A 26,382-nucleotide genomic window follows, 5' to 3' on the forward strand; every position below is an offset into this window, starting at 1 on the left:
AGCTTCCACGATCTGATGACGTTGGGCAAGCCTGGGCCATCCAGGTCAGGGCAAGAGGCGTTCAGTGGGGGTCTGCCATTGCTTGCCTCTGCATAGCAACCCGGGACTTCCTTGGTGGTCTCCAAGCACTAACCATCCAAGCACTAACCAGGGCTGACCCTGCTTAGCTCCCGAGTTATGATGATACTGGGCAAGCCTGGGCCATCCAGCTGAGGGCCCTCTGAATGTAGGCAGTTCTTATGTACACTCAAAAAAGGAAACTTTTTTCAGGTGTACCTGTGAAAAAGAGCCCCGTGGCACAGAGTGGTAAGCTGCAGTACTGCAGTCAAAAGCTCTGCCCATGACATGAGTTTGATCCTGATGGAAGTTGGTTTCAGGTAGCCGGCTCAAGGTTGACTCAGCCTTCCATCCTTCCGAGGTCGGTAAAATGAGTACCCAGCTCGCTGGGGGTAAAGGGAAGATGACTGGGGAAGGCACTGGCAAACCACCCCGCAAACAAAGTCTGCCTATTAAACGTTGGGATGTGACGTCATCCCATGGGTCAGTAATGACCTGGTGCTTGCACAGGGGAATACCTTTACCTTTTTACCTGTGAAAAGTGCTTCCCATCAAGGAAAAACATGTGTTATCAGCTATTAGAAATTTATGAAAAGTGATGTAGCTTTTTATCCCTTTCCTCTAGTCAACACTCCCAGCCTTGCTTCTTTGCTCTGGCACTGAAAAGTCCGTGAAAGGCTGTCGTTTGTTATGAGATACTATGAGATACTATCTGCAAAATATACATGCACCAAATGTTAAAACCATACGTGCTTCCACCATTATCCTTGTAGCCCACATATCGGAATCAGCTCTCCCGCACAAGCGATAATCCCCCTCTCCTCAAAATCACGATGACAACGTTTTCCATGTTGAGAATATCATTACAAAAGCAATTACTGCCAAAACCCTTTAATGTCAAAATCACTGTTTGAAACGGAGCCTAAAGCCATTATAACCGGCTGCAACAAACGACATCTTGAAGTCTTCTCTCTAGCATGTTAGCATGAATGCCAACAACCTAATAATTACCTCACTTGCCCTTCCACTTGTTTACTGTGTTTATAGTTCACCTTTCTCACTGAAACTCAAGGCACATCACACACTGTCAATCAGTGCTATCCACAGGATGAGACATCTAGTAAGCAATGCAATAGGATTAGGATCACAGCAATGCGAAATAAAGCAGAATGAGTAGAAGTGATATGTTAGAAATGCAGAAAGTGGTGCTATATTAGTATAAAAACAAAGCAGTGGAAGTGTGATAATAAATATAGTGGTGATCCTTGTGTTGGTGATGGGGGCTGGGCGCTGCAGCTGCTTAAGCAACTGTTTAAAAAATTGCACAACCCATCACATCTCCAATGGCAATAAGATCTTAAGTTCTGTTAGACAAAATCCCTAAGCCCCACTCACTTTCTAAAAACACTTGGCGAGCATTAGGAATGCTGTCTGCAGGCACCATGGTGCCCACCAGCACCACATTGGGGATCCCTGCTGTATAGCATTATCCCTCCTCTCCCAAACCACACCTTCCTCAGGCTCCACACTCAAATCTCCAGGAATTTCCCAACCTGGAGTTGGCAACCCTAGCAACAGAACTGAAGTCGCCCCCCCCACACATGTCACCAAATCAACTTGACTGTGAACAAGGACAAAATAGATGCCCAGCACTTTTTTCTGAAACAAAACCAGGGATGGTTGGGAATTCACTTCCTGGATGAAAGGCTACCTGTGCCATCCTCTTTCCTGGGAGGAAGCCACACTGAATAGGCTTGCGCTGGATTCTGAGGACACCTGCTTAAGAAGGGGAGGGGCTGTGGCTCAGTGGTAGAGCCTCTGCTTGGCATGCAGAAGGTCCCAGGCTCAATCTCCGGCATCTCCAGTTAAAGGGACCAGGCAAGTAGATGATGCGAATAGACCTCTACCTGAAACCCTGGAGAGCTGCTCCCAGTCTGAGTAGACAATACTGACTTTGATGGACCAAGGGTCTGACTCGGTATAAGGCAGCTTCATGTGTTCATGTGCTCTCTAAGCAGAGCAATAGTCAGGGATTTCAGAAACATTCTGGGAGCGATAAGAAGGGAAACTGGTTTTCTCCAGAGAGGCTCCAGAGTCTGTGGGGCGGGGGCCACTGCTTGCTGGGGAGACTCCGTGGGGACCAAGCTCTTTCCGACCTACACCAGGACCAGGAGGTCGCTGAATATGAGGCCAACTCTTCTCCAATACCCTGCTAGGTGCCTCAGAGCTGCGAGGTGTCTTATGAATCTCATAAATGCTGTTCGACAAAAAGGCCTGTGTACCAGTGAAACAGATGCTCATCCCAGCCTCTGTGGGGAAATCCACTCTCACATATGCTCTCATATTGTAGGAAGGCAGTTTCCCTGGCAAACGACAACCTTTGGCATTCAGGTTCAGGAACCTCACGCTGCGGCACCTCGACATAAGGATATGGAAGCCGGCGTTGGAATTATGACATTTCTAAGGCTCAGCGGGGCAAGAAAAGAGCGGCGGTCTTCTGTGACGCAGGCCCCCGTGCCGCTCAAGCCCCTCTCAAATGTACTTAGGCGGGTTGAGATATTTGTCAGATTTCAGGTGCTGATGAATATATTGTAATTATCAAAGGAGAACACTGCAGGGGTGTGTGCTGAAGCGGCCCTCCGGCCTCCATCAACGGGCTCAGTGCCCGTACAGAGGCTTTCAGTGTTACAGAGCTTACGAAATGCCCTTCCCGGGGAAGGCTGCCAGGCAGTTTTCTTTCCACAGTTTAGAAAATGGGTATTTAAAATGCCAGGGATACACTTAGGAAGGAGGATGAGATTTGAGGATATCATTAAACAGCTACAGATTCTCAATTATGTCATTTATTGTTTTATGAGCCAACGTGGTGTGGTGGTTAAGAGCAGGGGACTCTAACCTGGAGAACTGGGTTCGATTCCCCACTCCTCCACATGAGTGGCGGACTCTAGTCTGGAGAACCGGGTTTGACTCCCACTCCTCCACATGAACGGTGGGCTCTAATCTGGTGAATCAGGTTGGTTTCCCCACTCCTCCACATGAAGCCTGCTGGGTGACCTTGGGACAGTCACCGTTCTCTCTGAACTCTCTCAGCCCCACCTACCTCACAAGGTGCCTGTTGTGGGGAGAGGAAGGGAAGGTGATTGTAAGCCGGTGTGAGACTCCTTAAAGGCAAAGAAAATTGGGGTATAAAAACCAACTCCAACTCCTCCTTTTCTTGTTCTTGTTCTTCTTCAAGCCAGCATGTTGTAGTGGTTAAGAGCGGTGGTTTGGAGTAGTGGACTCTAATCTGGAGAACTGGGTTTGATTCCCCAGTTGTCCACATGAGTGGTGGATGCTAATCTAGAGAACCGGGTTTGATTCCCCACTCCTCCACATGAAGCCAGCTGGATGATCTTGGGCTAGTCACAGCTCTCTCAGCCCCACCAACCTAACAGGGTTTTTGTTGTGGGGAGGGGAAGGGAAGGCAATTGTAAGCCGGTTTGAGTCTGCCTTAAGTGGTAGAGAAAGTCAGCATATAAAAGCCAACTCTTCCTCTCCCTCTTCCTCTTCTTCTTCCATCTGTCCAAGAACCTCTAGATCAGCAGAGGCCTCCATTCCATTTTAATTGTTCTTTTAGCAGCTCTTGATTTATTATCTGCTGCCACCTTTTACTTTTTCAATTACAATTTGTTCAGCTTATTTATTGTGATACTTTTTTGCTTTTAAAGTTTTGGAATTGCCTAAGGTGTCTCCCCCCCCCCAAAAAAAAAAAACTATAAGACTCAGTTTGGAGAAGCGGTACCCAGATATTTCAAACAAACAAAGAGGGAATTAAATTGGAAATATTTCAGTGCTTGAAAATCACCTGTGAGGGTCAATGGAGAACCAGGACTGATAAGTTTGGCAGTGGCATTTAAATCACAGATGAAATGCTTCTTATCAGCAGCAACACAGGGCTCTGCAGATTCTGCGTTTTTAAAAAGAATAAAACTCCAAGGGGATGCTGGTTTTTAAAAAGCAATACCGGACAGGAGGGCCGGCAAAATTACCACCTCTTCATTCTGATTAGTTTCCCATTCTGTCATGCAAAATCAATTAATTTCTTTCAATGCAGAGACAGGAAAAATGCGTTGCCAAGGTCCAAGAAGTTAAAGTGAGTCAAAAAAGACCTGCCACGTCCCGTCAGTGATTTATGCACTGAAGAGCAAGACTGTCAAACAGGTATATATAACTAGAAATTTCGCATATAACTAGATTGCGTTGCCAACACCGGTTTGGGAAATTCCAGGAGATTTAGGTTGGTGCCTAAGAAAGGCGGAGTTTGAGGAGGAGAGGTACTTCAGCTATAGAGTCCTCTCTCCAAAGCAGCCATTTTCTTCAGGGGAACTGCTCTCTTTTGGCTGGAGATGAGTTGTAATTCCAGGAGACCTCCAGGCCACACCTGGAGGCTGGCAACCTTATAATAGTCACCTTCGCACAGACCTAGCTATTACTGTGTCCACTTTTGGCTCTAATAACACAAAGCCTGCTTAATAAGAAAAATAATTAGTAAAGGAAGCAAAATAACTGATGAACTGTGTTCCTTCAAAACAACTTTTCAAGGATAATGTTCAATTAAAGTAGAATCTGTTGCTGTCAGTCACTGGTGTCATTCAAATAGCCGTGCCTCCTTTCTTTACTGTAGTTGTACATGAATCTTAAAAGATATACATAATGATGTAATTGTAAAAGAATAGGGCAGCTTTTTCCTTCTTTCTTTCCTTCTTTCTTTCTTTTTTCCTTCTTTCCTTCTTTCTTTCTCTCTCTTCCTTTTTTCCTTCCTTCCTTGGCATCCACTTTTTTATTAGTTTCCCACCCTAGCTATAAGGCTTCAGCTAAAATCTTATGTAGATGTTGCTGGTGGAATTAAGCCCTACAGAATTACAGATGTATAGTCTTGTTAGACTATGGTCTTTTATGCCTGGTTAGTATGTCCCATATGGTTAGTATGCCCCTTGGCGCAGAGTGGTAAGCTGTAGTGTGTGTGTGTGTGTGTGTGTGTGTGTGTGTGTGTGTGTAAAGTGCCGTCAAGTTGCAGCCGACTTATGGCGACCCCTTTTTGGGGGGTTTTCATGGCAAGAGACTAACAGAGGTGGTTTGCCAGTGCCTTCCTCTGCACAGCAACCCTGGACTTCCTTGGTGGTCTCCCATCCAAATACTAACCGGGGCTGACCCTGCTTAGGTTCTGCGTACTGCACTCAAAAGCTCTGCTCACGACCTGAGTTCGATCCCGACAGAAGTTGGTTTCAGGTAGCTGGTTTAAGGTGGACTCAGCCTTCCATCCTTCCGAGGTCGGTAAAATGAGTACCCAGCTTGCTGGGGGTAAAGTGTAGAAAACTGGGGAAGTCATTGGCAAACCACCCTGTAAACATAGTATGCCTAGTAAACATTAGGATGTGACATCACCTCATGGGTCAGTAATGTCCCCTTTACCTAGTATGTCCCTGGTATGTCCTCTCTTGCCTCACACTTTTATATCCCAAGATTGGAGAACCTTATGCATGGTGCTGCTTGTAGTTAAGAAAGCCCTGGACAGTCTCATGAGCACAGCATAATCACAAGGAGAAATCAGGAAGTGCCTGAGTCCCCGCCCCTTGAAACTCTGCATTGTCATTGGCAGTAGAGATTACTCTGATAAAAAAAGTCACCCTGCCTCCATCCCCTCTCCCCGCCCCAGGTGAGTGGCCATTTCACAACCCATCTCGCAAAATGGAGTACTGAATTGCACCCACAAAACTAAAAGGGGGGAGATTCTCCGTTGTACAAACACACTGCTGAAACTGACTAAAAAAGACTCCTCCTTCTCTGGGCGCCCTCCGTGTGTCATCCCCCTCGCCCCCGGTGCTCTGATGGAATATTGATATATCATCAAATCTTCCAAAATACTAATCAAAATTGCAGAGAGAGGCAGCGGAGCCTAGGATTGCGCACTCACTCGTGTCCCCCCAGTGGGTAACTCATCACCCAAATACGGGAGGGGGGAGAGCGAACGCACGATCCTTGCCTCTGCTGCCTCTCTCTGAGATTTTGATGAGTATTTTGGAAGATTTGATGATATGTCGATATTCCATCAGGGCAGCAGAAGAAAACAGCGCACAGGGCACCCAGAGAAGGAGGCCTTCCTTTGTCTCCGGTATGGCTTCCTCAGGCATTGCCGAGGGGTGGGGGGATGGCTGAAGGCTGGCTGGAGGAGTTGGAGGAGGAGTTGTAGAATGGGGGCGTGTTGGGACGCAGGAATATCAACCAGCGGCTGAACTATGTACCTCCCGGTGCCCGAGATGGGCTCAGGACAAAACTTAAAAGCGTGATAAAATAGGTATTGGAAAACCCAGGGAAGTTGCAGGATGGAAGCGAGCTGAGCCCCCAGGGAGGCGAACATCATGCATAACCTTGACAGAGGACTGAGACAATTGCGGGAGAATCGTGAGACAAACCAATCATGAATGAACGACCTATAAGGAACCATCTCCAAATCCCAACAGTAAATACCATCGATAGTTGGTCAGTTCCTAGAGTGTCACAGGGTGTCACAGGGACGGAGAGGAGAAATCACTTGTGGGTCTTCACCTGGAAGTGACTTAGAAATATCAGCACAATTGTCCCCACCCCCATTTACCCCCCCCCCACCATTCGCTAGAGCAAGGGTGGGCAACAGACAGTAGAGGCGGAAGCTTCCCCGCCCTCAGCTGGCACCTGGAAATCCTACTGCCTGTCTCTTGGAGCCAGTGTGGTGTAGTGGTCAAGAATGTGGTTTGGAATGGTGGACTCTCATCTGGAGCACCGAGTTTGATTCCCCACTCCTCCACATGAGCGGCGGATGCTCATCTGGTGAACCAGGTTGGTTTCCCCACTCCTCCACATGAAGCCAGCTGGGTGACCTTGGGCTAGTCCCAGCTCTCTTTGAGCTCTCTCAGCCACACCTACCTCACAGGGTGTCTGTTGTGTGAAGAGGAAGGGAAGGAGATTGTAAGTCAGTTTGATTCTTCCTTAAGTGGTAGAGAAAGTCAGCATATAAAAACCAACTCTTCCTCTTCTTAACATCATAGGGATACGTTGTTAGATCTTGGAAGAGAGTATTCCATTCAGTAGGGCTGTCAATTTGGTTCGGTCCGAACTGAAAATCAACCGAATTTCCCCTGATTCGTTGCTTTTCTGTTCGGACGGATCCGAACTCAAAACTGGCGGGCAACCGGGGGGGGCCGAATTCAGCGAGTTCGGGAGTTCGCGAATAAATTCGGCAAATTCGGCCCCCCTTCAGGGGAGCCCGCTGAAAGGCGCGGGCTGCCCTTTAAACTGATCTGAGCGTCCCAGCTGGGAGGCGCAGGTCAGTTTAAAGGGCAGCCCGCCCCCCTTCAGCGGGCTCCACTGGAGAGGCGCGGGCTGCCCTTTAAACTGACCTGCGCCTCCCAGCTGGGACGCTCAGATCAGTTTAAAGGGCAGCCCGAGCCTCTCCAGCGGAGCCCGCTGAAGGGGGGCGGGCTGCCCTTTAAACTGATCTGCGCCTCCCAGCTGGGAGGCTCAGATCAGTTTAAAGGGCCCCCGCGCGCCTTCAGGGAATCCCTCTGAAGGCGTGCTGGGGCCGAATTTTCCCCCGAACTCCGGATCCCCCCGAATTACCGGGGATCCGAAGCGGGGGAGTTCGGACTTCGGCACGTACCGAACCCACAAGGGTCAAATTCGGCCGAATCCGAACTGTACCGAATTTTTTTTTTTGACAGCCCTACCATTCAGTGCATGCAGTTTTTTGTGTTTCTTCTGATTTGACATGGTAGTATCCTGCTGTACAACTGCCTGCATTTGCTTTTTCTTTTCTTTTTAACAATGACTGCTTAATCAACTAAAGCAAAGGTTTCATTTTTCTGAAATATTCATGTTACCTGGTCTCTGTACTCACAAGCCACACCTAAGCCTGCAATGAAGATCCTGCCTGGTTGAAAATATCTCTATGAGGAGATTTCCCAATCTCCATAATATTTAGAGAAAAAGGGAAATTTTGAATACAAAAGGTCCAGTCTGGTTACTGGTCACCAGGCAAGTAGATTTCTTATTTTTGACTTGTTTGTGGGAGTGGGGAGTAAAGCCTATGTGTGCAAGCAAATATTTGCAATAACCCAAAGAGGTGAAATCCACAGTTGGGACTATCAACTTGAACCCCAGGCCAGCTAAGTAAATTCCTTATTTCCAGTGACAGAAACACGGGGTGGTGGTGGTGGTATTTTTTTTACCAAGCTCAATACATGAGAGAAAACAATTTATGGCAACACGTAGATCAGTTAATTGACAAATGGAAATTATTTGTTCATTACTGGAACAGCAAATACAATATACATTCAACCATTTCCCTTATCCCCTTTATTGCAAAATCTGCTGAATGATACAGATTGTAACTCTTGTAGCCCCTGAAGCGAATGGAGAAAGCTAACTAAAAACAAAATGAAATGAAATTGGAGGGATAATCATGGATTGTTAGGACAGTACAATATATGCATAATATCAGAATCTTGAGATATTCTTTTATAAGCAAGCCAGCAGATCCATCTCTTCAATGCTAGAGAGTTTCACCCTGCCCAGAAGTCACCGAGGGTGACTTTGTAGACAGATCTGCCGTGTGCGGGAGGCTCTGGACTAGCAAAATGCTTGGACTACTTCTGAGCCTCCCCCCCCCTTTATCTTTGACCTCTTGCCAATACAATTACAACCAGGGGAGTACATTGTGTAGCGCCTGCCCTTTCCCCACAAAGTGTATTTAAAATGGATTGCTTCTGCCTCTTAGGCAGTCAATCAATAGAGATGTGGATTGCAGTTTAGTGTTGAGATGTCTGCAGGCTGGGGGTAGTTATCCTCTGTGTCTCTTTAGAAATTAATTAAAAATCAATGGAGTGTGCAGCCCATTAATAAGGAAACCTCCAGATTAACTGATACGAACCCAGCCTTCCGTCGATTGCAGGGACGGCGTGCAAATGCAATCAAGCCTCATTGGCACTTGAGACAAAGGAGGAGGAAGGTGCAGAGATTTCCCAGGGTTTCTGGCCACTCATTATACTTCACAAAAAATCCCCCCCCCAATGCTTTTCTACTAGCAGAGCGAATGCTGGTGGAATGCTTTGTAACTCCTAAGATTTTTGAACTACCTATTATTAGCAGATATTCAGATGTGCCATTTAAAGCGATGTCAAATATTCTTAAGGTTTGGTGCCTGGATTTTTGCACTCTCACCCCACCCCCCCAAGACACCATGTTTTCAGTTTTCTCTCCACTGTAATGAGTGACATGTTAGCAAAGTATAAACATCAAAACTAGAGGAAGGAAAATATCCACTAATTTTAATGCTTTTAAATAATTTTAACTTTTATATAGCTCTTCTAATAAATTATACTTTCAGTATTTATACATAGACTTATATATATTTTGTTTTCACCTAAACTTGGGTGCCCAGCTTTTGTTTTTAGGTTGGGTTTTATTCCCCTCCTTTTTTTCTTCCCCGGTGGTCTCCCATCGAAATATAAACCAGGGCTGACCCTGCTTAGCGGTCAAGATCTGATGAGATAGGGCTAGCCTGGGCCATCCAGGTCAGGGCAAGAGATGTTCACAGGTGGTTTGTCATTGCCTTCCTCTGCATAGTAACCCTGGACTTCCTTGGTGGTCTCACATCCAAGTACTAACCAGGGTTGACCCTACTTAGCAGCTGAGATCTGACGAGATTGGGTTAGCCTGGGCTATTCAGGTCAAGGCAAGGGAAGCATAGAGTTGGTTTGTCATTTTCTGCCTCTGCACAGTGACCCTTGACTTAATTGGTGGTATCCCATCTAAGTACTAACCAGGGATTATCCTGCATACCTTCAAAGATCTGATGGGGTCAGGCTAGCCTCAGCCATCCAGGTCAAGGCAAGAGACACACAGAAGAGGGTTACCATTGCCTTCCTCTGTGTAGCAACCTTGGGCTTCCTTGGTGGTCTCCCATCCAAGTACTAACCAGGGTTGATCCTGCTTAGCAGCCGAGATCTGATGAGATCTGATGAGGCTAGCCTGGGCCACCCAGGTCAGGGAAATGTGGGAAATACATTTGATTAATCTCACAAACCTTGGAAGTATCTGTCTGTTTTCAGCTTAAATTTCTGTTTAGTCTGTTCTGTCCGTGTCTCAATTCCAAATCTCAGCTCAGACAGTTTTGTGCAAAAGCTCCCAAAGGGCATGAAAAGCCCCCAGTGAATTTTAGGTAAACCCAGGAAAGTTTTGGAACTTTGTGACAGAGGGGAGCTAGGCAGTCCCCGGTTTCTTTGATCCTGGAAATGAAAGAGCCCCAATGCAAATGAGCTCACCAGTACATGTGGAAGCTCTTTACAAAGAATCTCTGTGAACACTCAATCTAGACTTGAGTTTCTTGATTTCTTTCCCCCTGCTTTTCTTAATAAAAAAAACAAAACAAAACAAAAAAACAACCCTAATGGAAACTGCTGTCATTTTCTCTGTGTACTTCTCTCATTGGTCGTAATATTTTGACTTTGCTTATATGCACTGTTGTGTAGAAAAAGAATTATTATTATTATTATTTATTAGACTTACAAGACACCCTTTCCTGGCCAAGGCCAGGCTCAGAAAAGCTTGCAACCTTTTAAAACAGGTTAAAATCATCCATAAAATACATAACATGTACAACAGTAAGTAAAACCAGGCACTTCAAATCATTAGCAGCCACAGTGTAACTAGAGTTGTGCATATCGATATACCTGAACAGAAAATAAACCTGAAATTAGCTGTTTCAGCAATATTCAGGTTTAGGGTTGACCGAATACCCAAACCTGAGAATCTGCCTGAAGCTGAATAGGCAATTCCCGAAAAAGCCGAATAATTATTCCTGAAAAATTCAAATAATTATTATTTGGCCGAATAATTATTCCTGAAAATGCTGAATAATTATTAGGCTTTTATGGGTTTGTCTATTATCCTTTGCTCAGATGCACAGCTCAGTGCTTCCTCCCATTTTTCTATCTTTTGACTGGTTTTGTTAGGGTTTGAGGTCGGGGTCATAAGTTGCCATAGAGGTCAGCCATAAAACACTATAAAATGGAGGTAAAACAGTAACAGCCATAAAACTCAGCACTCAGAAAAAAAATTAAGCAAATTAGGACAGATAAAATAGGCTCAGTTTATCTAACCTAACCCTAGAATATTAGAAAATGTATTTGTTAGTGCATACAATTTCCACCCAAAACTATCCTGTTCTTTGGAATGGTTACTACATAGGTGATCCAATATCTTTTGTTTATATGATGATACTTAGGATGGAAGGGTTCTTTTCCTGGCTAATTTGATTAAATCAATGGTTAATGAAAGTTCCCTTTGTTCAAACAATCTATCCAATTAAACACATCACTCAGAACATCCATCTGAACAGAAAGTCATTGAAGCCAGACTGACTTTGAGAACCATTTGTCCTTTCCAAAGCTTGCAATATTCTATGGAAAGTAGTCATTGGTGTGTTTCTTATGTCAGGCTATTCAGTAGCAGCAGGGGTTTGTGGGAAGATAACAAAGGAAACAATATGAAATGTGAGAGAAGAAGACTTCATTGACTCATCCAGAGTACTCCAGTCATTCCCACTTTTAAAAAAAATAACATTTACTAGGAGAACAATTGTTTCTAAATCAATAACCATGAATATTTTGGCCCTCCGTGATGTGTCCTTAGATGGTCAGGCTCTTTCTTATTTATTTTAGGTATACTTAAGTCACCTTTTCCCCTTGAAAGGACTCCAGGCATGTTACAATATTATTTCAAAACAAATCTCGGAATAAGCTAGTTAACAAAATCAGCAAATGCAACAATTAAAACAAAGATTATTCTAGGCAGGAGTTAAGCAGAGGTGGTTTACCATTGCCTACTTCTGCAACCCTAGACTTCTTCAGTGATTTCCCATCGAAGTACTAACCAGGACCAACCTGCTTAGCTTCTGAGATCTGATAGGATCAGGCTAGCCTGGGCTTATCCAGGTTAGGACTGGTATGAAGTACTGTATCATTAACTAGGAAATGTTGATTGGCTGAGCCGCTCCTATAAAATACTCTTGCAGTACAAAATCGATGTCTCCTAGAGTTAGCTGCACATTCAAAAAGGATTAATCACCAGATGGTAGCAACGAGTAACTAACTAGGGTTGCCAGGTCCCTCTTTGCCACCAGCGGGAGGTTTTGGGGGCAGAGCCTGAGGAGGGCAGGGTTTGGGGAGGGGAGGGACTTCAATGCCATAGAGTCCAACGGCAAAGCAGCCATTTTCTCCAGGGAACTGATCTCTATTGGCTGGAGATCAATTGTAATAGCAGGAGATCCCCAGCTAGTAACTGGAGGTTATCCAAAATGAACAACGTATGCTGAAAATAGATAAAGCGAAAACCAAACAACCAGCATGAAGGCTCAATATGCAAATGGATATTTCTAATTAGTCCAATTTTAGACTAGTGGGGTATATACCAATTCAGGCATAATGTCAATGCCTGGACTTGCACATGTAATATAGTAAATTTTGTTTATTCTAAAATTGGGCTAATTAGAAATATTCATTTGCATATTGAGCCTTTGTGCTGGTTGTTTCGCTTTAACTACCTGGAGGTTGGCAACCCTATAACTAACCTACCCTTCCAACTTTACCTACAAATATTTGAGGATGCAAGGCAGGAACTCTGAGAATACTGATTACCTATTAGCCAGCTGAGATCATTTTAAGGGATACACGAGGACCACAGGCATACGTTTGTTGCAAGCAGATGACTGCCAAGGTCCTCTCTCTGGAATTCCATTCAGAACTAGAGTGAGTCAGCATTTAATTGCACAACAACCAGAAACACCTACTTTGGGATAAACATTTTCCAGATGGCACCTTTATTACCATCTTTACGCAGCTGCAGCATCAGGGAGCCTCAGCCGAGGTCAGAGGTGCTGAGCAGATTAAAATCTGCCTACTCATGCAGTCATCTAAAGGAACTATTAGATATTGAATGGCTTTGACAGAACGGAAGGGCGACCTTGTTCTATTATTTACAGTGAGACGAAGGATGCTCCCAAATTAACCTCTGTAAATTCCTCCCCACTTTCTAGGTTCAGAATTATCTGGTCTTGCAAGGACAATAATACTGAGGCAGGTACAATCCATATTTCTCCCTTTTGATTTCCAGATTTTATTTTATAAAACCCCAAGCATTGCATGTACACATGGGTGTACGCTAGGGTTGCCAGGTCCCTCTTCGCCACCAGTGGGAGGTTTTTGGGGCGGAGCCTGAAAAGGATGGGGTTTGGGGGAGGGGAGGGACTTCAATGCCATAGAGTCCAATTGCCAAAGCGGTCATTTTCTCCAGCGGAACTGATCTCTATCGGCTGGAGATCAGTTGTAAAAGCAGGAGACCTCCACCCACCACCTGGAGGTTGGCAACCCTACTCATACAGCAGCCATTTTTGTGGCTGAACCCACCGCACTGTGTCATTATTTCAAAAGTGCTCACAGGCGCAAAAAGTTTGGAGACCCTGTCCTAGTGTTTCAGGCTTGGAAACCACCGAATACTCAACTTAATGTGAATGCTTCATGTCAATTTAAAAAAAATCTAATTTTGTTTAGGGCTGAAGATGATATCCTACAATAAACGAAGACAAAAGTTGATCTAAATACTCTTATTGAAGGGACATCCTTGGTAGAGTTGAATGTCCCAAGTCTGTTGCTACTCAGTTTCCAAGCATTTTTTTTTAATTCACATCAATGGTAGCCATAGTTACCCATTTCATGCAAGCTTTCCTAATTAATTGAGAGTTGGCATCGGAAATGGAGCAGAATGGACAAACAGAGGGTGCGGGTTGATAATAGTGAGAGAAAGCTGCTCTAAGTATGTCATTAGTTAAATTCAAAAGCTTGGATACAGTGTGGGCAGGATGTGAAAGAGAAGCAAGTTCGGTTTCCAGCGTGACTAGGTTTCCCTCCCAAAGATTAGGAATAATGCTTATGACACTGTTGAGATAACTCAAGTTCTGTGACTGGTATACAGTATTTAAATTAATTAAAATAGAATTAATTTTTTCTTTCCTCAGGTTTATTCTGTTGCTGTCGCTGTTAGAGGAGTGGGCGGGAAGCCCTGGGAATGAACAAGCAGATGAGCAGGCAGGAATTTCTGTATGTCTTCTCTACAGGAAGCCATGACCAAGTTCACTTCTTAAGGGGCTGCGTCAAACATCTCATGAGTTTCATTGCAACCATGAGCACGAGAAGTGGTGTTAAAGGAATGGCGAAGGGGGCAACAGATTCTGCATCAGACTTAAGGATACAGCGAATAGCCATGAATTCTGCATTTAGAAGTACATTGGAAGAACAGGCTAGTCCTACTTTTAACGGGGAATAATCCTTAGCAGGAGCCTCTGGTTGGTGTTTGAATGACAAACTATGATGAACTCAATAACTAGTCTGTCATTTGAACAGGAATGATAATGAGAAGAAGAAGAGTTGGTGTTTAAACCCCAATTTTCTCTACCTTTAAGGAGTCTCGAACCGGCTTACAATCGCCTTCCCATCCCCACTCCTCCATATGAGTGGCAGACTCTCATCTGGAGAACTGAGTTGGTTTCCCCACTCCTACACATGAACCAGCTGGGTGACCTTGGGCTAGTCACAGCTCTCTTAGAGCTCTCTCAGCCCCACCTACCTCACAGGGTGTCTGTTGTGGGGAGGGGAAGGGAAGGCGATCGTAAGCTAGTTTGATTCTCCCTTTTAAAAAAAAGGTAAAGGTCCCCTGTGCAAGCACCGGCTCATTCCTGAGCCCATGGGGTGACGTCACATCCTGAAATTTCCAAGGCAGACTTTGTTTGTGGGGTGGTTTGCCATTGCCTTCCCCAGTCGTCTTCCCTTTACCCCCAGCGAGCTGGGTCCTCATTTTACCGACCTCGGAAGGATGGAAGGCTGAGTCAATCTTGAGCCGGCTACCTGAAACCGACTTCCATCGGGATCGAACCCAGGTCGTGAGCAGAGCTTTTGATTGCAGTACTGCAGCTTAACACTCTGAGCCACGGGGCTCCTATTCTCCCTTAAGTGGCAGAGAAAGCATATAAAAACCAACTCTTCTTCTTTGAAATGTTTAACAGGGGCCATTGCTCTCAGCGGGGACTAATTCAGCAAAAGAAAGGTGGACTGGTGTGACCACCAGACAAAAGTCAGAAGCACTCATTAAGGATGCTAATGGGAGAGAAGGAGAAAAATGGACTCATTGCGGCCATGAACTTCTAAGTTGCAAAAAACGTGCAGTTTGTTAAAAATTTGCTTTATAGTCATCACAACTTGGTTTGAAAGGTCAGGACAGTATTTTCTTTTTTATTTTTATTAGCTAAGTATTTGAATTAATCCTGAATTATTCTCATGGAATTTCAGAATTCTATTGTGTTTTCTAGTGTGAAGTTTTATATTCACATACCTATGGAAAATGTCACATTTTTAGACCTCAAAGTGTTGCCCTCAACTGGACATAGTGTTCCAGATGAGGACTGACCACTGGAAAACAGAGTGGAACTATTGCTTCCCACGATCTGGGTTTCATAATTCTATTAACACAACACAACCTTCTATTTATTTATTTTATTTAATCTCAAGAGTTGGAAGGGACCACCAGGTTCATCTAGTCCAACCCTCTGCCAATGCAGGAACTACAACTATAATATCTGCAACTTGGAGTCAGGAATAAATACAAAAAGGAATAAATGTTTAACAGCACATAGCCTAAGCACAGGCCTGTGGCCCTTCACATGAGACCCCCCTCCAGGATGACACAAAGCCATTCATGAGCACTTGTTAAGTACAGCTGTTCAACCAATTATGAATCCACCTAACAGTAGCATCTTCCAGATCACACTCAAAACATCTTGTCCACAAGGATATCATGGGAGACCTTAACAAACGCTTGGCCGAAATCAAGACACAATGTGGTAGACCACGGGAACGCTGCAGACAAAGTAGTTAGTTTCTTGCAAAAAAAGGAGATAAGGTAGCTCTACCCAATGCTGGGAAACCTCTTAGTTTCAAGGTTAAAAAAAACCCTAGCACTTTAGGAAAGAATTTGGGAGCCAGGGCACTATGCTTCTGCACCCATACTGCTCACCTCCATAACTCTGTGCCCCAATCCCCTTGCATTCAGTTGGACCCTGCAAAATAATTTACTACCAAATATGAAAACAGAGTAACACTGGAAAACTGATTTATGTTGCATACCTTATGCCCATTGCTGTATGTGGTAGAAGTCTTAGTACAAATTTCTAAATCTCATATGCCATTGATGATTCAAATAATTAATGATTTAGGCAAAATAAAATACAGTGTCCAGTTCTTCTTTTGGCTAACTCAACTTCTAAACATTCTTTGTATTCAGTAGATTAGTGTATTATCATTCCAAGAGCGAGATAAAATCTCTACATCTGCCTTTTGTTACAGAACACTAGTCGATCAGCCCCTGGAGGATGTGGTTCAATATCAGTTACTGAAACGGATGGCAGGTCGTTCCCCCTTGCAAAAGTGTAATCAGATTGCATTACAATAGGACTGCCCCGCTCCCCCACCCCTGCAATTGGTTTTATTCCTTTGAGACCAGCCCAAGGGCTACAACCACATAATACATCTCTACAGGACATGAACAAGCAAAGCTAATTGTTTAACTCTACTGGCCGTGGACTCTTGGGACGAAATGAATAAAGATTCAGTTTCCCCCCACTGTGACATTTCAGAAATTGAGCTGGCACAGAATGCCAGTAGAACTGAGAAGGCGCACGCTAGCTCGGTTTACAGATACACAAGGCAGCCAAACGACTTCTCCAGCAGAGGCTGAGTCTGCACCAGGGGTGTCAAACATACGGCCCATGGGCTTCATCTGGAGCCTTCAGAGCTCTTATCTGGCCCACGAGTCAGCTGAGGCAGTCATCTCCCACTGTCCCAATCTGGGCTAGTGAGCTCACTGTGGACTTGCCAGCCGAGGCAGCCCCCTCCCTATCTGGGCTGGCGAGGCTTGGCATGGCCTGACCAAGTGACATTTATATCATATCCGGCTCCTGTAACAAATGAGTTTAACACCCTCGGTCTACACTTTCAGCAGAATGAAGGGGTAGGATCCCAAGGGGCTAGGCGGTGCCACTTTCCTCTATGTGGAAAACTCTTTACAAGCAAAGGAGGGGAAGCAACAACACCTTGGACAAGGGTTCTAGTTCTAACATCTTGGACAAGGGTTCTAGAGCGCCAGCATGGTGTAGTGGTTAAGAGCGGTGCTTTGGAGCGGTGGACTCTGATCTGGAGAACAGGGTTTGATTCCCTGCTCCTCCACATGAGCGGCGGAGGCTAATCTGGTGAACCGGGTTGGTTTCCCCACCCCTACACGTGAAGCCAGCTGGGTACCTTGGGCTAGTCACAGCTCTCTTAGAGCTCTCTCAGCCTCACCTACCTCACAGGGTGTCTGTTGTGGGGAGGGGAAAGTGATTGCAAGCCAGTTTGATTCTTCCTTAAGTGATAGAGAAAATTGGCATATAAAAACCAACTCTTCTTCTTCGTCGTCTTCTTCTTTGTCTTCTGCTATTATTATGCTTGCAGGGAGGTTTCAAGCAGGGGGACATTAAAAAATGGGGCGCCCCACACTTCCAGTCTGAGGAAGGACACTCTGTTCTACCACATTGGTCCCCATTCCTTCTCTGCTCTGCAGATCATCTCTCTTGACCCAGCGTGGCTTCCAGATACTCTTCGCATACCCTGGCTGCTGATCTCCTTTTGCCCCCCCGCTGTTCCGCCTGATTTCCCTGTGAAGCCTCACTCTCTTTCCACTGTCCACATTCAAGTTCAACACAAAAACCCTCATTCTGCCCAAGCAGGCAATGAACAAAAAGCTTGTAGATTAGTCAAATTAATCCCCAAATGTAGATTAGGAAATGCATAATTAGCTCAGTTTGAAAATATACTAATCTTTTAATAAAAACCCAAAGTTCTGTTTGGAAATGGCAGGTTCTCCTGCAGAGTGTCTTGAATCCATCAGCTTTGCCTTTCCCAATTTTGTATCGTCCACGGCACAAAGGCGAGCTGGAAGCCAACAGTGCAAGAAGGGGGTTTCTGTGTTTGCAAAAAAAACAACAAAAAACAGAAGTCTTTCATCCTGTTTAGCAATCCTTCGTAGATCAACACAATAATTTTTGTGCCGCTGTGTCTGGGAGTTGCAGGGGGCCTCCTGAAACATGCTACATGTTCAGACGGTGTTTGGCTCTCGTCTGAGCTCAGGGAACCCAGGCCTCTACTTGTGTCAACAGCATGTCTCGCATCTCGGAGGCACAGAGACATGAAGGTCACGGAGGAAGGGCACTTAAATCAACACAGACCTCCCTGACAAGCTAAACTTAAGCTTACAAGGAAAATTGCTTTTCTCGGTGGTGGTGGGGAACAAAACCCCATCCAGCATCTTATCTGCAGGCCACCTGCTGGCTTGTAAGATAACTCTAGCAGCCGCGTCCCTCCACAGGGCCTTTGGAAACTGAGCTCTTGACTTGCTCATCAATTGTACAACTAACTAAAATGGAGAACTACTAAACTGTTCCGCCGAGATTACATTACTGATAGGCTTTCTTCTTGCTTAACCATATCGTGGGGATCCTTGTCAAGAAAGCCTGCTCCATCTGGAGCTGGGGACTGGATAAAGTCTGACACAATAGCAAAGGCAGTCTTGCGTGTGTGTGAGCAGACATAGAAGGTGCTCTTTTCTGAGCCGTATAATCGAAGTTACTGAGCACTGAGAAATACAGTCCATTCCCGTACTCCATGTAATATGCCATTACTATATAGGTAGGTACACTGTTTATTAACTTAATAAACTTTAATTAAAGTTTTAAGTCTTAATTAAACTATAGGTACACTGAATAAAACTTGATATCATACTTAATAGTGATCTTATTTATTGATAAAAATTAAATTGTAAGTCCCTGCCATTTCCCCCTCCCCATCCGGAGTCCTCGTCTGGAGGACTGGTCTACCGCCATAAAAGCCTATTGGTAGACCTGGCCTCCGGCTGAGTCCCATTGGGAGGCCAGGTCTACCCATTGGCTTTCTTGGCAGTAGACCTGGCCTCCGGAGGCCCATAGAAGCCAATGGGTAGACCTGGCCTATGAAGGGGGACTTTTTCCCCTCCTCGGAGTCCAGGTCTACCGCCAAGAAAGCTAGTGGGTAGACATGGCCTCCCAATGGGACTTAGCCAGAGGCCAGGTCTACCAAAGGAAGCCCGCCCCGCCCAACAGCTGATAGGCCTGCATAGAGTCATAGAGTTGGAAGAGATCACCAGGGTCATCTAGTCCAACCCCCTGCACAATGCAGGAAATTCCAAACTACCCACCCCCACCCCCAGTGACCCTTACTCCATGCCCAGAAGATGGCCAAGGTGCCCTCCCTCTCATGATCTGCCTGTCATAGAATTATCATTGCTGACAGATGGCCATCTGGCCTCTGCTTAAAAACCTCCAGGGAAGGAGAGCTCACCACCTCCCGAGGAAGCCTGTTCCACTGAGGAACTGCTCTAACTGTTAGAAAATTCTTCCTGATGTCTAGATGGAAACTCTTTTGATTTAATTTCAACCTTTTTGAACCTGTGGGCACCTTTGGTATTCTGACAAAACGGCTGCTGCAGGAGGCAGAGCCAATCACAGAATGTCAGAGAGCCAGGTCATACATAACGCTACTAATACCCCTTCAGCATTTAAGCAGAAGTGCTGCGTGAGAGGATGCCTTTTCATCTGCACAGTCAATCAGAAGCCCTGCCGGGCAAAAGCCCCACCTAGCCCTGCTTACTTTCTAAAAGTATGTGGCAGGTGCCAAGAAGAGTGTTGGTAGGCACCATTATGCCCTTGGGTACCACACTGGGGACTCTGGATTAGGCCAGTCCAGCACCTTTCTTTCTCATTCATTCATTCATTCATAGACCTTTATTGGCATAAAAACCTTTCTTTCTCATTCGCGCTAAGATGGTGTTCTAGAGCCGGTAAAGCAATTAAGGAGGAGAGTTGGTTTTTATACCCCGCTTTTCTCTACGGTCAATATTCACTCAAAAAATTGCCGCTCTCTTGAGGTGGAGCAAAAAACCCCCGAACTTAAAAGGTTATTCATGGAATCGAATCGAATTCATAAAGCCTGATGTAGCTTGGATTACTCATGAGAAAAAGGCCGCAGCATTTGACAGCGGTTGTGTCTGCCCCTGACCTTTCAGCCCTCCTCCTGCCGACAAGCTCATTGTTGAGGTCCACCCCCACCTCCATCACAACTCCGCCCATCGCAGCTCCGTAGAGGGGAGGCATTCGAAGGAGAGGGGGAAGGAGAAGTCATATTGGGCTCCAAACCGCTCCACTCCACTTTCATGCAACCGAATGCATGTGGAGTTCTGCCTTGGATTTGCCGCTCTTTGGATGCACATTTTCCCCATCCGAATTCTCAAAACTCAACAATAAGCCCCCAATGCAGAGTTTTGAGAATTTGGATGGGGAAAATGTGCATCTAGAGAGTGCAGCAAATCCAAGGCAAAACCTCCCTTGCGTAAACGGCCCTTGTCTCCCTTTCTGCTTTGACTTGGCATGCTTCCCTTTCAGCTTTGGATTCATTTTCCCGTTGACTTCTGTTTTCTGCTTCTGTCTGCTTTCCTTGTTTCTCTTTTAGTCCCCCCCCTTTTTTGATGGTGTGTCCTGACTTGTTGCTTCGTCCCCCTTTGGAATAGTTCTTTTCACTTCTCCCCTCGTGATTTATGCTCGCACACCTTTTTTCTTCTTCACCCCCCCTCTTTGTTTCCCCCTTATTTTTTATTTCTTCATTAGTGCAGCAGCCAAAGCGCCCAGGGCCATTTATGCATGGGAGGCCACACATCTCTTATAATCCTGCCGTAGAGATTTGGATTTGGTACGGCACTCAAGCGCGGATCTAGTGGCCGCGAAAAGCGCACGAAAAGGGGCAGGCTTCTGGTCGGAACAAAAAAAGAACCCTTGGCCACTAGCCGCCCCTGTGGGTGGGGAGACGTAGGAGAGGGAGGAGACATTTGCCGGGATGGGCCGGGAGAAGAAGTCCGACTCCAGGGAGTTTTTCATGGGATCCTCCGGCAGAAAGGGCGGGGCAAAGGCAAAGATCGTAGCAACACAGGTTTGAGTTGCTGCTGGGATGCTGCGAATTTTATGGGCCAATTCGCGGCAGCTGTCAAAAATAAAAAATAAGTTTCAGCACAACAAAGCATGGAAACCGCAGCAAACAGCCATGAATAAATGACCTTCGTTTAATGACTCTCAAAACGGCTTACAATCGCCTTCCCTTCCTCTCTCCACAACAGGCACCTTGTAAGGCAGGTGGGGTTGAGAGAGTTCGGAGAGAACTGTGACTAGCCCAAGGTCACCCAGCTGGTTTCATGTGGAGGAGTGGGGAAACCCAACCCGGTTCACCAGATTAGAGCCCACTGCTCATGTGGAGGAGCAGGAAATCAAACCTAGTTCTCCAGATTAGAATCCACCGCTCTTAACCACTACACCACGCTGGCTCTCAATAGCTGTTACCGCACTAGGTATTCCCAGCAATGTATTAAGAGTTTGAAAATGATATAAAAAACATCGCTTTAAAAGGGTTTTTGGATGCCACGGCTAAAAAATGGTTGGAAGACGTCTTCACAGCTAAAGGGGCTAAAGAGTGAACAGTATTTTTTATAACATTTTCAAACTCTTAATACATCGCTGGGAATACATAGAAAGTGCGAACAGTATTTTTTATAACATTTTCAAACTCTTAATACATCACTGGGAATACCTAGTGCGGTAATAGCCTAGGAATATCAGGAACTTACCATTATTTGATTAAAACTTCTAACATGTTTCGCCTACTTCTGACTGCCAGCAAGGAATGGCCAAGTAAATGCTTGTATTTAGGAATATAATTTGAAATATTGGGTTAGCTCAAGCAGCAGCAATATAGATTCGTATCCCACAGTTATTGGTTCAGTTCTCCGCAGGAGGCACAACACAGAGAAGAAAACAGTAATAATTAGATCAAGGGAATCGATGGCATAGTGCAGCGCGGATCGCCAGCATCTATTGTGTCAGAAGCGCTCCCAGGTATCTGTTTGGCGCTTCGGAAAGGCTTGCTGACGTGCAGCAACGCCTGCTAGATTTCCTCAGCACTGTCCGTTAAGTTACTGCAAGGAAGAAGCTGGACGTACAGCTATTCCCCTCCTACCAACGAAGCAGAAGGAGAGGTGTGAGCGCCCGCGTGTCTTCCCAAGTCACGAAGCCTTTCCAAAGGCTGCTGTAGCAGATGAAAAGACTACTGTAATTTCTGATGCAAGGAAAAGGATACATCTCAACACACCACTAAATTATGGAGTGCTTGTTGTCTACTGCCTTATGGATCTGGAAACAACTGGTAAGGCATGATGTGAGTAAGTGAGTAAGTGTAAAGTAATTCATATTGGGGCAAAAAATCCCAACTTCACATATACACTGATGGGATCTGTGCTGGCAGTGACAGACCAAGAAAGGGATCATGGAGTGGTAGTGGATAGCTCAATGAAGATGTCAACCCAGTGTGCGGCTGCTTTAAAAAAGGCAAATTCCATGCTGGCCATAGTTAGACGAGGAATAGAGAATAAAACTACTGATATCATACTGCCCTTGTACAAATCTATGGTGAGACCGCACTTGGAATACTGTGTACAGTTCTGGTCACCACACCTAAAAAAGGATATTACAGAGCTTGAGAAGGTGCAGAAAAGAGCAACCAAAATGATTAGGGGACTAGAGCAACTGTCCTATGGGGATCGGTTAAGACGCTTAGGGCTGTTTAGCTTGGAAAGAAGGCGGCTGAGGGGAGACATGATAGAGGTCTATAAAATTATGCATCATTTGGAGAGAGTGGACAGGGAGAAGTTTTTCTCCCTCTCCCATAATACTAGAACGCAGGGTCATCTGCTGAAGCTGGAGGGTGAGAGATTCAAAACAGATAAAAGGAAGTATTTTTTCACACAACGCATAGTTAAATTGTGGAACTCCCTGCCCCAGGATGTGGTGATGGCTGCCAGCTTGGAGGGCTTTAAGAGGGGAGTGGACACATTCATGGAGGAGAGGGGTATTCATGGCTGTTAGTTAGAATGGATACTAGTCATGCTGCATACCTATTCTCTCTAGTATCAGAGGAGCATGCCTATTATTTTGGGTGGGGTGGAACACAGGCAGGATGGTGCTGCTGCAGTCGTCTTGTTTGTGGCTTCCTAGAGGCACCTGGCTGGCCACTGTGTGAACAGACTGCTGGATTTGGTGGGCCTTGGTCTGATCCAGCAGAGCCTTTCTTATGTTCTTATGATGTATTGCAAGAGATGGAAGCAGACATCGCTTCATGCCAGATTGAAGCACTAGCTAACCTTAATGAAATGCCGTGTCTGGAGGGTCGCACACAGAGATTGCTAGTCCACATCACTGAAGCTAGAGGCTACTAAGAAAGCAGAGTTAAACTAGAGGACCCAGAGGTCACACTTCACCACAGGCTCAAAGGGTAGTGGTGATTTTGATAGTTTTGATAGTACCAGAGAAAGAGAGGGGGCTGAAACTGAGGACACAACCGTCACATGAAATGTTTTGACCACAGTGTTAGAAAACACGGACTAGTTGTTGGTCTGGATTTGTCGGGAACAGACTCCCGAAAGGTACTGAGCCTCAGCACAGTGGGTGAAGAACATACACAAGTAGCCCTGACGGAGGCTGAGTCTGGAGAATACTGATGATTTGAAAATTGAATGCAGAAGAATTTCTGTTTTTCTGCACAGGATTACCTAGTCGATGGCTTCCCATAGTTAAGTAATACCTTATAGATTTATCAACGAAGGTCAGCCTACAGACAGACCCAGCTTGCCGTGAATTTTAGCACTTCTGGATTGTGATGGAGGATGCTCCCATCATTCTGGGAGAAAAGGTCGTGGTGGAATGGCAGGCAAAGAAACAGATCTCTGGACAGCTGTAGGAGTTGGGGGAACCAAGATCACCTCAGCTTCTTTGGAGCTATGAGGATGCTTTGTCTGACACAGTGGCACTCACTCTGTGGCTTGCAGAGAGCCACATCTAGTTAACATCAACTCCAAGAACCACATGTAATCTGATCCTTGGCATGTGGCCTCCACCTCAGGGAAGATCAAGCTTGCCCCTTCCACCAGGGGCAGCAGCTCCAAGGTGGGACCCAGCTGCCAGCCACAAGCCCCACCGGGCAACGGCCTTGCCCATTTTCCTGAAACATGGGGCAGGTGCCACATTGGTGAACAGTGCTCAGAAGTACCGCAGGTGGAATGTCAGATTGCCACACGATGCTCCCAGGCCACAGAGTATCACCACTCTGACATGATTTCTGTAGTACATGACAGAATGGGGGTCAGTATAAACATGTATGAGAGGAAAACATCTCATAAGAACATCAGAAAGGCCCTGCTGGATCAGACTCAGGCCAATCAAGTCCAGCTGTCTGTTCCCACAGTGGCCAACCAGGTGCCTCTAGGAAACCCACAAACAAGACAACTGCAGCAGCCCCATCCTGCCTGTACTCCACAACACCTTATATAATAGTCCTGCTCCTCTGATACTAGAGATAATAGGTATGCAGCATGATTAGTATCCATTTTGACTAGTAGCTAGGGATAGCCCTCTCCTCCATGAACATGTCCACTCCCCTCTTCAAGCCTTCCAAGCTGGTGGCCATCACCACATCCTGGAGCAAGGAGTTCCACAATTTAACTATGCATTGTGTGAAGAAGTACTTCCTTTTATCTGTTTAGAATCTCTCACCCTCCAGCTTCAGAAGATGACCCCGTGTTCTGGCACTATGAGAGGGGGAGAAAAACTTCTCCACAATGCATCTTTTTATAGACCTCTATCATGTCTCCCCTTAACCACCTTCTTTCCAAGCGAAACAGCCCTAAGCGTTTTAACTGCTCCTCATAGGGCAGTAGCTCTAGTCCCCTGATCTTTTTGGTTGCTCTTTTCTGCACCTGAATTGAGGACAGGATGTGCAGGCAGAGTGCTGGGGAGGGCAGGAAGAGCGGTGAGGGGAGGATGTGTGTGGGGGAAGGCTCTCACAAGGGTCCCCTTCTGCCAGCTGTGGGGCAGGTGGAGGAGAAGGGGAGAGCTGGAGCAGTTGCTGCCGCTGGACGCTGGGTGGGCAGAGGAGCAGTTGGGAGTCTATGGGGGGGAGCAACCATTGCAGCCGCATTTGCCAGGCAGCTGGTGGCTCTGCAGAGGAGGGAAACAAATGTGAGCCTGCGGAGGGGGACAAAAGGGATGGAATCCCTCCCCCTTGTCAGTCCTCTGGGTCCTCACATGCATGATTATAATGCCATGTGTGAAAATGCCCTAGCTCTCACAAGAACTGCAGGTAACGTTCCTGACAACTGGAGCCCGTTTCCTACCAGACTCTCCACCCAGAAGTCAGATTCCAACATGCTCTCGGCACCTTCCCTGATTCACAGAACATGAATAGAAAATTCAAGGAAATACAAAACCCGAAAGGCAAATCCTGATATGCATAAGCAAGACAGCTGGGGCAGGCGAGGGGGACGAAGAGGAAGAAAAGATGTCCTGGGATTGCACCGCCTGAGCATGGAGATTGTCAACTGACTGCAAATTCCAGCTGTGATGCGGAAGGCAGAGGGAACTGGATATTGATACATATTTGATAAACCGCGGCCTAGCGCTGCCACCGAACCCATGGGCCAATCTGGCAAAGGATATCAAGAACATCTGTCTCATTGACAGTTTCTAGCTGTGGGAAGAGGCAGTGGGGGGGGGAGAGGCAGAGACTCCCCCAACATCAGAAATAGATTCTTGCTCTTTCTGTCAGCTACATCTGTGGTTTCCAAGTTACAAATGTACTTGTAATAAGATATCAATACCTGTATTAGAGAAAGTAAGGGCAAGGATATTGATTGACTGATATGAAAAAATAAAGAGATGGATGGCTCTATAAAGGAAATGCAGCGAAGAACAGATAACCAGCTGCGGATTTATTACTGAGCCTTCTCGGGCTGGGTAATTTGGTGCCGGGAAATGCGCGAGAAAAAAAAGCATTTCCACCCCGGAGAAAATCGTCCTCGGCTCAAAGTATGTGTGCGTGAAAAAGACCCTTAAAAGGTAGTCTCTCTCTCTCTCTCTCTCTCTCTCTCTCTCTTGCTCCATAACTTCATGTACTGTCTTGTCAACCAGAGTGGCAGAGATGAGAAAGACAAGAGCTCTCCAGAGAGCCTCAGCAGAAGCTGCTGGGCAGAAGTCTGGAACGGCAC

General features: G+C 45.9%; 1 protein-coding gene across 1 annotated transcript in view; it reads right to left on the bottom strand.

The window, feature by feature from the left end:
• Window positions 1-26,382, bottom strand: part of ERBB4 (erb-b2 receptor tyrosine kinase 4) — a 428,412-nt gene that overhangs the window by 44,439 nt on the left and 357,591 nt on the right. The window lies entirely within an intron of this gene.

The sequence above is a fragment of the Euleptes europaea genome, chromosome 15, assembly GCF_029931775.1.
Source record: "Euleptes europaea isolate rEulEur1 chromosome 15, rEulEur1.hap1, whole genome shotgun sequence".
Classification (NCBI taxonomy): domain Eukaryota; kingdom Metazoa; phylum Chordata; class Lepidosauria; order Squamata; family Sphaerodactylidae; genus Euleptes; species Euleptes europaea.